Source organism: Mytilus trossulus, unplaced genomic scaffold, assembly GCF_036588685.1.
Source record: "Mytilus trossulus isolate FHL-02 unplaced genomic scaffold, PNRI_Mtr1.1.1.hap1 h1tg000825l__unscaffolded, whole genome shotgun sequence".
Taxonomy (NCBI): domain Eukaryota; kingdom Metazoa; phylum Mollusca; class Bivalvia; order Mytilida; family Mytilidae; genus Mytilus; species Mytilus trossulus.
In genome coordinates this window covers 1-16,917 of record NW_026963511.1, presented here as the reverse complement: position 1 = coordinate 16,917, position 16,917 = coordinate 1, and the positions used below count along the sequence as shown (strand labels likewise).

The 16,917-nt window shown below is 38.4% G+C and overlaps 3 pseudogenes; all 3 read left to right on the top strand.

Moving 5' to 3' along the window:
• The first annotated feature begins 109 nt into the window (after positions 1-109).
• On the top strand, positions 110-1,473 carry LOC134703073 (cytochrome c oxidase subunit 1-like; annotated as a pseudogene).
• An 11,410-nt stretch (positions 1,474-12,883) lies between these two features.
• Positions 12,884-14,041, top strand: LOC134703075 (NADH-ubiquinone oxidoreductase chain 1-like; annotated as a pseudogene).
• Positions 14,042-14,097: 56 nt separating this feature from the next.
• LOC134703074 (NADH-ubiquinone oxidoreductase chain 4-like) lies at positions 14,098-15,406 on the top strand (annotated as a pseudogene).
• The last annotated feature ends 1,511 nt before the right edge of the window (positions 15,407-16,917 follow it).

Here is a 16,917-nt window from a genome sequence, read left to right as displayed (position 1 = left end):
AGCAGTGTTCTTAAAAAGAGATTGATTCTATAATGTGGTGGTTACAACGCATGCCTTAATAATAATTTTTTTTGCTGTGATACCTATCTTAATTGGAGCTTTCGGTAATTGGTTGATTCCTCTGCTAGTAGGAGGTAAAGATATAATTTACCCGCGAATAAACAACTTAAGTTATTGACTATCTCCTAATGCACTATATTTACTAATACTGTCCTTTAGAACGGATAAAGGAGTTGGTGCTGGATGAACTATTTACCCCCCTTTATCTGTGTACCCCTATCATAGGGGCCCTAGGATGGATGTTCTTATTGTGTCACTACATCTAGCTGGGCTCAGCTCTCTAGTGGGGGCTATTAACTTTGCTAGGACCAATAAAAATATGCCAGTGTTAGAAATGAAAGGAGAACGAGCGGAGCTTTATGTTTTAAGGATTAGAGTTACTGCAGTTCTTTTAATTATTTCAATTCCGGTTCTAGGAGGGGGCATCACAATAATCTTGTTTGACCGAAACTTTAACACAACTTTTTTCGATCCCGCAGGAGGGGGGGACCCCGTTTTGTTCCAACATTTGTTTTGATTTTTTTGGGCATCCGGAAGTGTATATTCTTATTCTACCTGCCTTTGGTGTGATATCAAAAGTAATTATGCATTGCTCTGGAAAAGAAGCGGTTTTTGGTCTAATTGGGATAGTATACGCAATAATCGGAATTGGAGGGTTAGGGTGTATGGTGTGGGCTCACCACATGTTTACCGTAGGTCTTAATGTTGATACTCGAGGCTATTTTTCTACCGCAACTATAGTAATCGCTGTTCCAACAGGGGTGAAAGTATTCAGATGACTGGCAACTATAGCAGGAAGAAAATTCAAAATAAAGCCTGCCGCCTACTGAAGTACTGGGTTTCTGTTTTTATTCACCGTGGGAGGGCTAACAGGGGGTCTTACTGTCTAGGGCTTCTATGGATGTGTCTCTACACGACACATATTATGTGGTGGCTCATTTCCATTATGTGCTAAGAATAGGGGCGGTGTTTGGGGTGTTCTGTGGTCTTAACCATTGGTTGCCAAATTTTGTTGGAGTATGCTTTAATAAGAAATGGAGGAAAGCCCATTTTATAGCAATATTTTTTGGGGTAAATACTACCTTCTTTCCTCAGCATTTCTTAGGCCTAAGAGGAATGCCTCGACGGTATATAGACTACGCTGATATTTATGCTCACTGACATTGGGTGTCTTCTTATGGGTCCGCTGTGTCTTTTGGGTCTCTAATATATTTTAAGTTCCTTCTATGAGAGGCTCTAGTAAGCCAGCGAGGGGTTGTATTTAGTGGGGGTTTATGTGGTGAAATAGACTGAGCAGGTACCCGAGACCTTTATCCAGGAAGGAAGCATGTTTATAGCCAATTGCCATTTGTGTGAACTAACCCTTATAACACGTGTATCACTTATATTTATAAGAAATCGCGTAATCAATAATTTAAAGTCATGTTAATAGATGTTTTTTCTAGATTTGATGCTCACAGCTATAACTTAATTTGGTTGTCTATGCCGTTATGGTTGCTGTCTTCTATAGTGCCAATAACCGTGCTATTTAGAGACGTGTACACTAAGGGTAGAAGTACGAGCTCTTTTCGGAGTTTGGTGCTATCCTTTACTTATTCGATGATTCGATTGAACGGAAAGGGACTAAAGCTATCTGGGTTTCCTCTAGTAATAAGGGGTCTGTTCATGATAATTCTGATACTAAATCTGTCTGGAAACTTTCCATTCTTTTTCCCTGTAAGAGGGCAGTTTGTGTTCGGGTTCTCCTTTGCTTTGTCTATTTGAACTTGTTTAGTTTTATCTAGTCTTTTATGCAGATTTGAGCAGGGGTTGATGAGTCTCGTTCCAACAGGTTGCCCGTTAATCCTTGTGCCTTTTATAGTAGTGGTTGAGCTAATTAGTGGCATACTTCGCCCTTTAACATTAGTTTTACGTCTGACACTAAATCTGGGAGCTGGTAAAGTAATTCTAACTATATGCAGGAGAGAGTTAGTAGTTAGCTGGTTAAATAGCAGAAGGCTGCTTACAGGAGTTGGGGGTATTAAAGGGTTAATAATGGGCGGAGGTGTTTTTGGAGCCGCTGAAGTTGCAATCGCGTGTATTCAGTGTTATATTTTTTGTGTCTTATTGTGTCTCTATACGGAGGATCATAGAAGGTAGGTAGTTTTAAAAGCTTTGCTGAAGCGACGGCCTTGTAAGTCGTAGAAAACTATGTGTTTTAAAGCTATGATTTGAATAAAATTCCTAGGAGTTTTCTTAATAAGTATAGGCTGTTTTGTAATCTTCCGTATAAACAAACACCTTTTGTGTTTATTTGTAGGGCTTGAAATAATAAGACTAGGCTTATTGTTTGTAACCCATGTGTTTCTAATAAATCAGTTTTGGTTAATTTTACTAATTCTATGTTTAGCTGTTTGCGAAGCCAGAATTTGCTTGGCCCTTCTGGTTATGGTGATGCGACTATGCGGAGACGATTTGATGTCAAGGTTACTAAGAGATGGCTCGTAAAAATAGTATCATACAATTAAAAAGTAACTTAGGGTTACTTTTACTGATTCTGATTGGATACTTATTTATTCTTAGAGGGAGGACCTTTGGAAAAGCTTATTTATTGGAAGTTACTGTTTGAGAGAGTAATTGTCTCTCATTTAGCTTCAGAGTTCTACTAGATAGCGTAAGAATAGTCTTTGTTGGGACGGTTTTGGTAATTAGAGGAAGTGTAGCAACCTACTGCAAGTGGTATATAGCTGGAGAGCCATACTACAAGCGGTTTATGGGATTAGTATGGTTGTTTGTGCTGTCTATAGTGTTTATAATCTTAGTTCCTAATTTAGTAATACTTTTAATTGGTTGAGACGGGCTAGGGCTCACCTCATTCCTATTAGTGGCTTATTACCAGAACAATAAGAGGTTATCTGCGGCTATGTTGACAGCTTTGACTAATCGAATTGGGGATGTTTTTGTACTTTTTAGAGTTTCTATTTTTTTAAGAGAAGGGGGGTGGTTAATTTATATATACCACCCAGTGCAGACATGGGTTAATTTAGGGTTTGTGGTAGTTCTTGCAGGTATAACTAAAAGCGCACAAATGCCGTTTTGCGCATGGCTACCTGCTGCCATGGCGGCACCCACACCGGTCTCCTCTTTGGTGCATTCTTCGACATTGGTGACAGCTGGGGTTTATTTGATTCTTCGCTCTTTTTATATTATCAGAGCTAATCCCTTTGTGACTCAAATACTTATAGTCTTAAGACTATTTACTCTAATATTAGCGGGGTCAAGGGCTGTGTTTGCGTTTGACCTAAAAAAGGTAATCGCACTCTCGACTTTGAGGCAGTTAAGGTTAATAATATTCTCGATTTCAATCCTTCTTCCGTCTGTAGCTTTTTTTCATTTAGTAACCCATGCGGTATTTAAAGCTTTGTTGTTTCTAGGCGCAGGGGGTGTTATTCATAGAAACCAAAGAATCCAAGATATCCGGGGGTTAAGAAGCTTGTGGCAAGGATTACCGGTAAGAATGGGTGCAATAACGGTTGCAATTGTGTCCTTGAGAGGGGCCCCGTTTATAAGAGGGTTTTTCTCTAAAGACCTAATAATTGAGCTAAGAATGATAGACAGAAGAATAACTTATGGGTGCTATTTATTAGAGCTAACAGGTTTAATCTTCACTTCTTTTTATAGGGCACGGATTGTATTTAGAGTAATACTTGGGTCTAATTACGTTAATAGCAGAAGTTTGCGGATTAATGAGCACTTAAATATACAAACTCCTTTTCTTAGCCTGTATATTGGGGCTATTATCTTAGGAGGGGTATTAGGGAGGAAAATAGAGAGGTTTGGGTTTGTAGTAGTTCTTGAGAAATATGAGAGAGTCAGAGTATTTCTTATTCCCTTTGTAGGGTTAATTTTGTGATGAGGAGTGCTTAGAAAATTAGGGTCTAAGCCTTGGTCGTCAGCCAAACTATTAAGATTCTTTTTGAGAATGTGGCTCATAGAGAGGCTAACCTCCCACCCCAGAAAAATGGCCTTCTTTAAGGGGTCCAGGATGGTAGCTCAAAGTCTGGATCAAGGTTGACTAGAGCTATTGGGCCCTCAAGGTGCCCATAAGGGACTAGGTCAACTCAGCTGTTTGAATGAAATTGTTCAGAAAAATTATTTTACCTACCAGCTGGTAGTATGAGGGCTGGTGGTAGCGGGGGGCGTAAGCTTAATTATGTTTATATAATGAGAGTTATAGTCATATGTGTAATTTTGATGGCTGTGTTTTCGATTGTCTTAATTGCCAAGCAACCTATTTCTTTAGGGCTAGTGCTATTGAGGGGGTCTATAATTGCATGTGTGGAGGTTGCACTGGAGGTTAGAAGGTTGTTAGGGTTCTTATTGTTCCTAACTTACGTTAGGGGTGTAATAGTCCTGTTCTTGTATGTTTTAAGGATCTACCCCAATGAAGTGTATCGTTTTAATCTAGAGTTTATGGTTCTCGTCAGAAGGTGTTGTGCCAGAGCGGTCCTTATGGGTCTTATGAATTACGAGTACAGAGAAATTAGCGGGTCTTTGTTTCTAAGTTTCATGGCTGAAAGAAGCGGGTTAAGGTTATATATCCTAATAGCTGGTGTGTTACTGTTTGTAATATTAGTGGTGTCGTATTTGTGCATAAAAACCATGGTGCCTTTACGAAGAGTAAAATAAACCTAAAATAGAAGATACAGTAGCTTAATTAAAGCGTCTCATTGAAAATGAGGAAGATGGATACTTTAGTACCTTGTGTCAAATCTGTAGGAGGGTTTGATTATGGCCCTAAATTTATGGGCAAAATGCTTCTCATGATTCTAAATGCGGGCTTGAACAAATTAAGTGCAAGTTCAACATCAGTGGGGAAAATTGGTTAATAAAGGAAACTTTAACCCAGCTTTTTGACAAATTCGGGGTCAATTGATGAATGCCAGCAGCCGCGGTTAGATTCAGTTCGAATATAAATTTAAGCGGATTGGTTAGAGTCAATGTTGTGTTATAAAACTATAAAAAAACTATAGGTGCAGTGTAATGTTAACGGTTTTTTGTGGTTATATTCCTAAAGTTTTAGTGAGCTTCTAACGAATCTATGAAGTGAAACCAGGATTAGATACCCTGTTATCCATAGTTTAAAACAAAAGTTCCTCTTAACTAAACATTTGGTTGTCAAAGAGAAATAAATAGGCGGTGTCTGAGATAGAAAACAGGGGATCCTGGGTGTTAAAGGATAACCCACCTACATTTGAGCCTTGTCTTATTAGTGCGTGTGTATGGTTGTTTACTCTAATATGGTGAGTGTCCGGGTAAAATTTTTGGTTATTACTGAAGCTAACTCTTATTTTACTTGCTGAGTTCGGTAAGGTAAGTTACTTTTAGTTAGGTGCAGCTACTAGAATTGGCTATATGCCCATGTAGCACAACTTCAAAAATAATTCAGATTGACATGCAGCTTATGACAAGGTTAATCTGGGATACAGATGTAACTTAAGCAATAATTCAAAGATTGAGCTACTAAAAGGTAGCTCAACTAAGTAGACAAATAAGATAAGAAAACTTGCCTTTGAAGAAGGACTTGTAAGTAAGGGTTAAAAATAAAATTACCCTGAATACAATCAGATGAGTACTAATCGCCCGTCGCTCGCGGGGAAACCTGTGAAAAGTCGTAACAAGGTAGCAGTAACGGAAGTTGCTGCTAGGCTATAATATGCATATATAGTAAATAATATTATATTTGCCTTCCAAGCAAAAGTTCTAATGAAATTAGTGTATGCTGGCCAAATAGTTTAAGCTAAAACGTTGAGCTGTTAATTCAAAATCGCAGTAATTTGCTTTGGCTTGCTTAAGTAGTTTAGGGAAAACATAAGATTTTCATTCTTAAGTCAGATAGTATTTCTCTTAAGTTGTGCTTAGTAGTTAATGTTAATATAACTGAGAACTGCAAATTCTCCATAGTCTAGTTAGGCCTAAGCTTAGTGCCACGTGGGGGATGATCCAGTTGCTTTGATGAAGCAAAGTTCAAAAGTAGTTTTTTGGCACTTAGAACTTCGAAGCGTTATAAAGAAAAATTGTAGTAAGTAGGGCTTTGATTCCTAAAGAAAAAGTTAATCTTCTTCTTCATAAATAAGTTAAAAGTAGTTAATATATAACTTAGAATTGTCAGTTCTAGATTCCTCTTACTGAGGCTTTTTATAATTTATCTTTTTTAAAGAGACGTGCATAATTGTTTTGTGAAAAGTGCACTTGAATTAAAATAGTATAAATAAATTTTAGTACCTTTTGCATAAGGGTTTTTCAAGACAAGTTTAAGAATTTAATTTTCCCGAATAAAAGAGAGTTATTTTTTTGAGTTAAGAAATCGTGGCAGAGATTTAATTAAACTAAAGAATAGCGGCTAGATACTATTCGCGCTTTTAGATATCTGGTTGGCTTAAAAAGATGTGTAAGCATTTTCCTTAACTATTTAAGGGGTAAAATTTTTTGGGTTAAGCTGAAAAATACTAAAATTGATGTTAAAAAAAAATTGGGTTTCTATAGGCTTTAAACTGGCTATTAGATATTAGTGTATTTTAACTAAAACCAGATGGGGAAAAAAGATTAATTGGGTTATTCATTTACTTTAAAATAAGCCTATGGTTGTAGGACCAGTGACTATGATAAAAACGAGTAAAAATATTATTTATTTGGTATTACTATTTTGTTTTACCTTAAAAAACTAAAGGCTAAATAAAAGTTTTTAAACGAATTCGGCAAACTAAACTTCTCGACTGTTTAACAAAAACATTTCCTTTTGATGTAAGTAAAAGGTAGTCCCTGCCCAGTGCAACTAGAGTAATGTTTGTTGTAAACGGCGGCGTTAACGTGAGCGTCCTAAGGTAGCGCGATAATTTGCCTTTCAATTGAAGGATGGTATGAAAGGGTTAACGAAGAAGGTGCTGTGTCTGAAAATTTAATTTAAACTAACTTTAAGGTGAAGAGGCCTTTATGTAAAAGAAGGACGACAAGACCCTATGAAGCTTTATCTTAATTGGAGTTTTTGGCTCTTATACGATTTTGATGGGAGATCAGTGAAAATAAGTCTTTCACTATTATATAAATCTAACTCGTATTTCCTAACTTTATATGTGTGGCTAGCTACTCTAGGGATAACAGCGCAATTTCTCCCGAAAGATGGTATTGGAGGGGAAGATTGCGACCTCGATGTTGGCTTTAGATATCCTAGAGGCGTAGAAGCTTCTAATGGTGGGTCTGTTCGCCCTTTAAAATCTAACATGAGCTGAGTTCAGAACGGCGTGAGCTAGTTCAGTTTCTATCCTCTTTTAAAAATGAGCTAATTTTGTACGAAAGGACTTTTTCGCTAAAGCAACGCTTTGCCCTGGCTCTGTCATTGCTTAAATAATGCTACGCAATAAACTGATTAGTTTATAAAAAGGGTTGCCTTTTATGAAGCTGAAGGCCAATTAGTGGCGGTAGGGCGTGTCGTTGGTTCTTGTTAAAATTAGTATTGCTATTTTATTAAAAAATAGGGTTAAAACGGGTTGCAAATTAGGTAAAAAATAAAACAGTCTATTAATGCAGCCAAAAAGCAGCAATCACCCACCTAAAGAATAAAACAAGGGTTCTAAAAAGGCGGTGTGTAATGGATTTGTGCTAGTAACAGACAAAAAAAAACCAAACACTGTGGAAACCCTTAAGAATGAGGTTTTATAGTGTACCGCATTTCCTGTTACCGGCCGGTACAGTGACCGCAAGGCCTGTTCTCCTGTCCTTTTACACGGAAACCCTGTTGCTGATGCATGTAAAAAGCCCTTAGTTAAGATAACTTATAAGTCAAAGTAAAACTTAATTTTACTTGACATTGTGTATTTTATTGAAAATCTAGTTGCGAATGCCCATACCTGTCCAAACTTGTTTTAGATTATGCTTTACAACCTGTTGTAGATAAGGTTTTGAACCCTTTACAGTGAGTAAGCATTTTTCAGAGTCATGTGAGACTTAACCTAATTAGTGGTAGAAAAAAACAAACTTAAACCTAAATTCTAAAGCTATTTGCTTCCTGTGGTTAATTGTAAACTGCAGGAGAAATGGATCTAAGGTGTTAATTTTTTTCGTTTGCCCTAATTTTGGTTGCTCATGTGATTTTTTGGGGTTTGAAAACTAGACTATCTGTATCTTAAAATCAAAAAATAAATAGAAATCAAGTCATATGAAAGTTCCCAAAGCGTAATTCATGGGTCACTTAAAGTCTAAGCAAAAAAGTAAATCAAAAATAAAATAAAATCAAAATGACACACTAATGCCTGGGGGGGCTGATCTGGAGGGGAGGAAATAGGAAAGCAGGTTAAATAGAGGTGACAAAAATGTGGTGTGCAGCAACAAAATGAAGCTAAATAAAATTGTGAAACGTAGAAGCGTGAGCTTGTAAACAAGGTTGTGAGCGTCTTAAAAAGTAAGTGTTAACAATAGTATGTAATATTAACACGCCTAAAAGGGGGTTAGGTGGGTTATAAACTTACAAAGACTACAAGTGATGAAGTTTATGTCTGGTCCTGAGGTCCCTTTTAAGTGAGTTAGTTTCGTATAAAAGGTTTTTAAGCAAAGCAATGTTCTGTCACAGATCTGAGTGCTATAGACAATATTGTATAGGGCCTTTTTATGTAAATAAACGTGGCGTTAGGCTGTTAAATGTGCTGGTTATAGGATGGTTACATAGCAATAATTACTATATTTGCCTTCTGGGCAAAAATTTTAATGAAATTAGTGTACGCTGGGTGAATAAATTAAGCTAGAATGTTGAGCTGTTAATTGAAAATCCCAGTAATTTGCTTAGGGTATAAGATTCTTATTCTCAAGCCAGATAGCCTGTCTCTTAAGTTGTGTGTTTAGTTGCTAATGTTAATATAACTGAGAGCTACAAATTCTTCCTAGCTTAGTTGTACGTGGGGGGATGGCCCAGTTGCTTTGATGAAGCTAAGCTCAAAAGTAGTTTATTGCTCTGAGGTGTTATAAAGAAGTATTATAGTACGTAGGACTTTGATTCCTAAAGAAAAAGTTAAAGCTTTTCTTTATAAACAATTTAAGAGGAGTTAATTAGTTTTAGGCTCATCTCACTGAGGTTTTTTAGAATTTATCTTTCTAAAGAAATGCACACGATTGCCTCATAAAAAGCTTACTTGAAGTAAAGTGGGGCAAATAAATTTTAGTACTTCTTGCATAAGGGTAAAGCGAAGAGGCCTGTGTGTAAAAGAAGAGCAACAAGACCCTGCGAAGCTTTATTTTAATTGAAGTTTTTGGGTTTGTTAACCCAAAAGCTTATGCATAGCTTTAAGGTCTCTTTTAAGCGAGCGAGTTTTTAGCTAAAGCAATACTTTGTGACGGATCTGTAATGACATAAATAATATTGTATAATAGGCTGATTAACTTATAAAAAGGGTTCTTTTTATGTAAATGAGTGTGTTGCTTAGTGATAGATTGTTGAATGTGTTGGGCACTAGAGAGGCTGTATGAGAGTGGCTTAGGCAGGGGTTTGCTGCAAAAAAAGGCTTACTGTTAAGGGGTGTGTGAGATGGTTTTTTTTCATATAAAAACTGAGTGTTTAGAATAGACGTTGGAGGAGGGGACTTATGTCAGGGCGGAGGGGGTGACACTGTTAGGGTGCTCCCATTACCTGAAACTATTTCAGCTGTTGGAGATGCTGTTGTGAATGGTGTCGCTGAAGTTGTTCCTGATAATCAGGAGGAAGGGGGCCCCCATGCTGAGGGTGGCTATGTTCCTTTAGAAGAACAAATAGCTGTTGTGGAGCCTGAAGTCCCAGCTAATGTCTGTCAGCCAGTCGAGCAGAGAAATGTGGTTGTAAGTGAAGAAGACAGTGTTCCTGATGTTAGTAAAGACGGGGTCAGTAGTTATTAATGCTCATAGTTAAAGTTTATTGGTGTATTAATAGTTATAATTTATTAAAATAATCCATAAGATAAGCAAAATTACAGTTAATTCGTTTATTGTTAGGCTGTTATGGTCTATTTAAAAACTGGTCAATACGGGTCTCCTTACACCTAATTAACTTGGTTTTAGTGTATGCTTGAAAGGCTACAAAGCCTTTGCGGGGAGTAAGCATTCTTCAGGACCACATGAGATTCAACCTAATTATTGGCAGAGAAAGTGGTGAATTTGACCCTTAAATTCTAAGTTACTTGGGCTCTATAGCTAATTGTAAGCTGTAGGATAATGGGGATTTGAGACGTTTATTTCCTCATTTACCCCAGCTCTGGTTGCTCATGTGGTTTTCGGTTCGAAAACGAGGCGTGTATCTTAAAAATAAAAAAATTTTTGAAGCGTAAGTTGTTGGTCGCTTTAAGTCTAATTAAAAATAAAGTAAAAATGGAGCAAAAACAAAGTTGGACACTTAACACTTTGGGTGTCTTCAGAGGTGTAAAAAGGGGGGTCCAAGCTTATGTGTACTCATAAAAAAATGCGGTGTGCGGGGGGTTTGTGCCTGTATATATAACAAAAATTCATGAGGTGGCCGAGGAAGAGGTGGTGAGCTGTAAACTCATAAACAAGGTGTAGGCCTTTCTTATGAGATGGTTGGTAACAATACTGTGAATAATATTAACACGCTAAGAGGGTTGGTCCGTGACGAAGTACTAATAAGTTGGTGAAGATTATGAATGACAGGTTCTATGATTTGCCTTGTCCTGTAAACTTAAACGCTTGGTGAAGGTTTGGCTCTATACTAGGCTTGTGCCTAATTATCCAACTTCTAAGGGGTCTTTTATTGTCAACTCATTATACTGCTCATGAAGACATGGCATTCGATTCTGTAGTACATATTATGCGTAATGTGGAAAAAGGATGAATGTTGCGTAATATTCATGCAAATGGGTCCTCTATGTTTTTTATCTGTATTTATGCGCACATTGCTCGTGGGCTGTATTATGGGTCTTATTTAGATAAGACAGTGTGGTATTTTGGGGTGCATTTGTTTTTGTTAACTATGGCGGAGGCTTTCCTCGGTTACACTTTGCCTTGGGGGCAAATGTCATATTGGGGGGCTACTGTTATTACTAATATACTTAGAGTGATCCCCGTAGTAGGAGAGAGTATGCTCCGCTATGTATGAGGGGGTTGGACCGTGTGTAATGCAACTCTAAAGCGGTTTTATACTTTACACTTTCTCTTACCGTTTGTGATAGTGGCGGTTGTTTTTTTACACCTGTTTTTTTTACATGAGAAAGGGAGTAATAACCCTTTGGGTATTGAAAGAGGTACTATGTGTGTGCCCTTCCACCCCTTCTATACTATTAAAGATCTTTTTGGTTATGTTTGCTTTAGGTTCTTTTTTATATATTTAGTGTGTGTGGATCCTGAGCTGTTAGGGAATCATTTAAACTATTGGCCTGCTAATCCTATAAAAACGCCAATCCATGTTCAGCCTGAGTGGTATTTTATGTTTGCTTATGCAATCCTTCGTTCAATTCCTCATAAAGCGGGGGGGGTATATGTTATGTTTTTGTCGATTGTAGTATTATACCTAATTCCTAGTCTTCACAGAGGTAAGTATCGAAGTTTATGTTTTTACCCGTTTAATCAAGTAGTGTTTTGAGTGTTGGTTGGTAGGTTTATTAGGTTAACATGGATTGGTGCTCGCCCAGTGCGGGAGCCTTATATCATTTTGGGGCAGTGTCTTTCAGTCATTTATTTCTCTAGGTTGTTATTAAACCCTCTTTCTTTGTGGGTGTGGGACAAGCTGCTTGAATACCCTAAATTCTGTAGGAGTCGTCCTGTAGACCTGAAATGGTTTAAGTTTTTAGCTTATTTCAAGTTATTAAAATTAGTAAATCGCGAAAGTAGCGCACGTGAGTGGGCTAATAAGTGTAGAAAAATATAAATATGTCTTTTTACGGGAGTCGATATTTTGGTGATATTGTCCATGGGGAACTAGGGAAAGACCTGTTCCGGTACCATGGTTTTGTGATGATAGTAGCAGTGGCTGTGTTGGTCTTTGTTATATATATAGGATGCGTAATCCTTCTTACTAAATTTTCTTATCGCCATTTCTTGAACCGTCAACGATTAGAATTTTGATGGACTATTGTGCCAATGTTGATGTTAGTAGGGTTGTGGTTTCCTTCTATAATTAACCTATATTATATAGAAGAAGTAAAACGGCCCCGGTGAAATTTTAAGGCGATTGGGAAACAATGGTACTGATCTTACGAATTTTGTCGCAATTTAGACACTCCAAGCTCTAGAGAAAGCGCTGAAAGAATTTCGTGTTATACAATTGATTCTTACATAGAAGACCAGCAGGAGACATTTAGAAAAGGAGGGTATCGTTTGTTGGATGTTGATAACCGGATGGTGGCTCCAGCAGATGTGCAAATAACTGCTTTTGTAAGAAGGTCTGATGTGCTCCATTCGTTTGCACTCCCTAAGTTACTAATTAAAGTAGATGCCATCCCAGGTCGAATTAATCGGCTTCCTATAAAAGCTTCCCAGTGTAGAATTATTTACGGGCAGTGTTCTGAAATTTGCGGGGTTAACCATAGATTTATACCGATTGTGATTGAGTTTATTCCTGAGAAATATTTTGTCATATGGTTGGAAGCTCTTAACTAAAATAAAAAATAAGCTAAAGCTTTTAAGAAGCGTTAAACTTTTAATTTAATGAACTTGTACAATGGGCAAGTAGCTTTTAGTGATAAGGTGGTCTAATATTAGGATATAGGGCTCATGCCCCTAAGGCGCCGTGAGTAGTGGCTCTTATCTTTGTGAGAGCTGGCAGAGCTAATGCGTTTGATTTAGGATCAATTCATAAGTATATATACTTGCTTTCATGGCACAAGCTGGCAGACCTAATGCATACGATTTAAGCTCGTCTTATAAGATATACTCTTGTTTGTGTGTGAATTACAAAGCTAAGCCCAGTCTCATTATGGTTAGTGTCGAGTGTCTATTTAAGACTCTAAGGAGAGTAGCTGTTTTCTTTGGAGCCTCTATCCTATTAAGCCTTTGTCAAGTGTCAGCGGACTCTTTTACTCCCTTGGGGTCGACTAAGGCTGCACTGGTGGACTGAGTAGGCGTGGTTGTTGGTGTTATCCCTTTTGTAGGGGTGCTTCTCGCTGTGGGCTTCTATACTTTGTTGGAACGTAAAATTTTGGCTATCATTATAATCCGAAAGGGTCCATCCAAGGTGAGTTATATAGGGATCTTGCAGCCTTTTAGTGACGCAGGTAAGTTGTTATGTAAAGAGTTTATTGTGCCTACACGTGCTAACGTAGGGCCCTTCATTTTGGCTCCTGCACTAATATTAACTATCAGTTTACTTGGATGGCTTTTATACCCGTATAAGTCGGCTGAAGTGTTTTATGTTTTCGGGGTGATTCTGTTTATAGTTATTACTAGAGTCAGGGTTTACGGGGTAATAATATCCGGATGGGCTTCTAACTCTAAATACTCTTTGCTAGGTGCAGTTCGTGCGATGGCGCAAAGAATTTCTTATGAGATCCCTATAGGATTTATCTTCTTTTGTGTGGTGCTGTGCTCGGGTGTGTTTATGTTTCAAGAAATTAGGGTGTTCCAACAAAGGTCCTTTTTTTTCTTTTTTCCTTTGTGCGTAGTTATAGTTGTCTGAATGCTGTGTATGCTAGCTGAAACTAATCGGGCGCCATTTGATTTTGTGGAAGGAGAGTCGGAATTAGTGTCAGGATACAACGTGGAGTACAGCGGAGGGGGGTTTGCAGTTATATTTATTGCGGAGTACTCTAGTATTCTTCTCAGAAGGGTTATAAGGGCGGCGATATTTTTCGGGGGAAATGAAGCGTTGATCGGGGTCTTTATGATGGCTTTTGCGGTCTTCTTTGTGGTTATTCGTGCTTCTTTACCTCGTTTACGTTATGATAAGTTAATGAGTTTGTGTTGGACTGTTCTTCTATGTGTCATACTTATGGCTAGTGTGTGTGTAGTAGTTCTAGTTAGGGTGTATGTAAGATAATATAAACTAGTATAATTCATTTACACTGAATGTGTCAGATAAAGTCTGTCTTACTTATGGTTAAAAGGTTGGCAATTAGACTTATTGCATTGATTATTATAAAAAACCTAAATATGAGTGTCATTGGGTTAAGCGTTCTAACTATTCTAAGTATGGGCGCCACAAGAGTCGCGATAGGGGGGGTAGAGTTGAACGGGTTGTACACCACAGACTTTGTAATAGGGTTAATGGTTACACTAACTCTATTTGTAGCAATTCTTTCCTACCTAAGGAGGGTTAAGATCCACCGGAAAGCAAGATTTAATTTAATAATTATCAGAATCAGCCTAATTTTAGTGATAAGATTCAGGGTGAGGAGGTTCTTTCTTTTTTTTTTTTTTTTTGAAAGTGTGCTAGCCCCTCTGTTGTTATTAATTGTAGGCTGAGGCTATCAGCCAGAGCGTTTACAGGCAGGGGGGTATATAGTAATCTATACGGTGTTCGGATCTCTTTTTTTCTTATGGGGGGTAAGAGAACTCTATATTAGAGGGTTGAGGAGGAGGATAAGTTCTGTGGTAAGGCTAGTAAAAAAAAGGGGAATGAGATTGTGATGGCTATACATTCTAGGGTTTCTTATCAAGCTACCAATATATCCATTTCACCTGTGACTACCTAAGGCTCACGTAGAGGCCCCAGTAGCCGGTTCGATGCTATTGGCCGGGGTGGTACTAAAATTAGGAGGGTACGGGCTGCTTCGATTTATAATAGTTATACAAATAAGGCTTAGAAGCGTTTTTTTTTGTGCTGCTACTAGTGGTGAACTTGGCAGGAGGTGTCTACGCAGGATTAGCGTGTGTACGGCAAGTGGACCTAAAATGTTTGGTAGCATATTCCTCTGTAGCGCATATGAGGCTTGTGCTATTAGGAGTGCTTAGCAACACGGTATTAGGGGTAGTGGGGGCCATTATTATTATGATCGGGCATGGGTTGTGTTCATCAGGTTTGTTCAGGTATGTGAATGCTATCTATAAGATGAGGCACTCGCGTCTGCTAGTAATAAATAAAGGGGGCTTGTTAGTCTGCCCAAGTCTAGTCTTAATGTGTTTCCTGTTAAGATCAAGCAACATAGCAGCCCCTCCTAGTCTAAACTTATTTGGGGAAATCCTCGTTTTCGGCGTGGGAGGGTGAATAAGTGGAGTGTTCCTGCTTATCCTGGGTCTGATAAGCTTTATTAGGGCATGTTTTAGACTATACCTATATGGAAGTTGTTGTCACGGGAAGGGGGTGTCACACAGGGAGTCCTTAAACTTGAGAAGAGTTTGTGATGTTTTTGTTCTGGCGGCTCATTGGATACCGCTGAACTTTATGTTTATGTTTATACCCTAAACAATGAATCGTAATCCTTATTCTCGTTACTATGTACCAGGTCCAAGTCCGTGGCCCTTTTTTGTGGCTATCTCGGCAAACGGAATAGCGGTAGGGTTAATTTTGTGACTGCATCGAACTCCCAGATTTCTATTAATAGGAATGAGGTTGGGGTGTATACTATTGAGAACTTTTAGATGATGGCGAGACTTAATTCGTGAGGGAGATATTGGGTTTCATACTCGCTTCGTAATCAAGAGATTTCGTGATGGAGTTGCCCTTTTTATTCTGTCTGAAGTAATGTTCTTCTTTTCTTTTTTTTGGACTTTCTTCCATAATGCCTTAAGACCCTCGTGTGAACTAGGGATGCGATGACCCCCTCCAGGGATCCGCACGCCAAACCCGTCGTCGACAAGGCTGTTCGAGACAGGTCTTTTAATTAGGAGGGGGTTATTCGTAACTCAAGCCCATAAGAGAATGCGTTTGAAGGATTATGATGTTGGGCCATTTATTGGCCTAGTGGTAACAATTTTATGTGGGACTGTGTTCTTCCTAGTGCAACTTCGAGAATACTACTGAAACTCATACACTATTGCAGATAGGGTGTATGGAAGAGTGTTTTATTTACTAACTGGGTTTCATGGAATGCACGTAGTTGTGGGGACTCTTTGACTAATGGTGAGGTTAGTCCGACTATGGCGGTGGGAGTTTTCCAGTCAACGGCACTTTGGTTTTGAGGCTTGCATTTGGTACTGACACTTCGTAGATGTGGTATGGGTAGCATTATGATGTTTAGTATATGTGTGGTTTGGAGGATGGTTATACATGTGGTGGTTCAAAATATGAGACGGGGACGTCTATACGTTTAAGTACCCAGACGCAAAGCCTTCGTGGTATGCGTACATTCAAGAAGAGCATGCTCCGTCCTGATATAAGATTCCTGACCATTTAAAAGGTTAAAAATAGGAGTCATACAGACTAGTTAAACAGTTTTGATTTGAAATCAAGTACCAAAGCGATTCCAAGCGCTTACTAGTCTGAGTAAAGTAGTCTAATTAAGGACAGAAGACCTATGATTTTCAAGTGTTATAAGTAACCTTTACTTGAAATGGTAAGCTTTGTGGTAAGACCTATAAAATTAGTGAGATTAGGGGTAATATTGATCGGGACAATTCTTAGGGTTAGAAGAGAAGAGATAGTAGGGGTGTGACTCGGTTTAGAGCTAAATCTGTATGGATTTCTTGTAATTATAAACCCTGATGGTCACTATAGTCCTGAGCCCTGTGTAAAATATTTTGTGGTACAAAGAACGGGGTCAATTCTGATACTAGTGGGTTTTGTAACCTTGATAGAGCAGCACGTAGTGAGAGGGCTGGTGATAAGGGGGGCGGGTACAGTGTTAAAATCTGGCGTTTTCCCGCTACATTCGTGGGTCCCTTCAATTATTAAGAACAGCAGATGGTTAGCAAGAGGGTTAATATTAACTTGGCAAAAAGTCGCCCCCCTTGTCTTTTTATCAATAATTATACCCT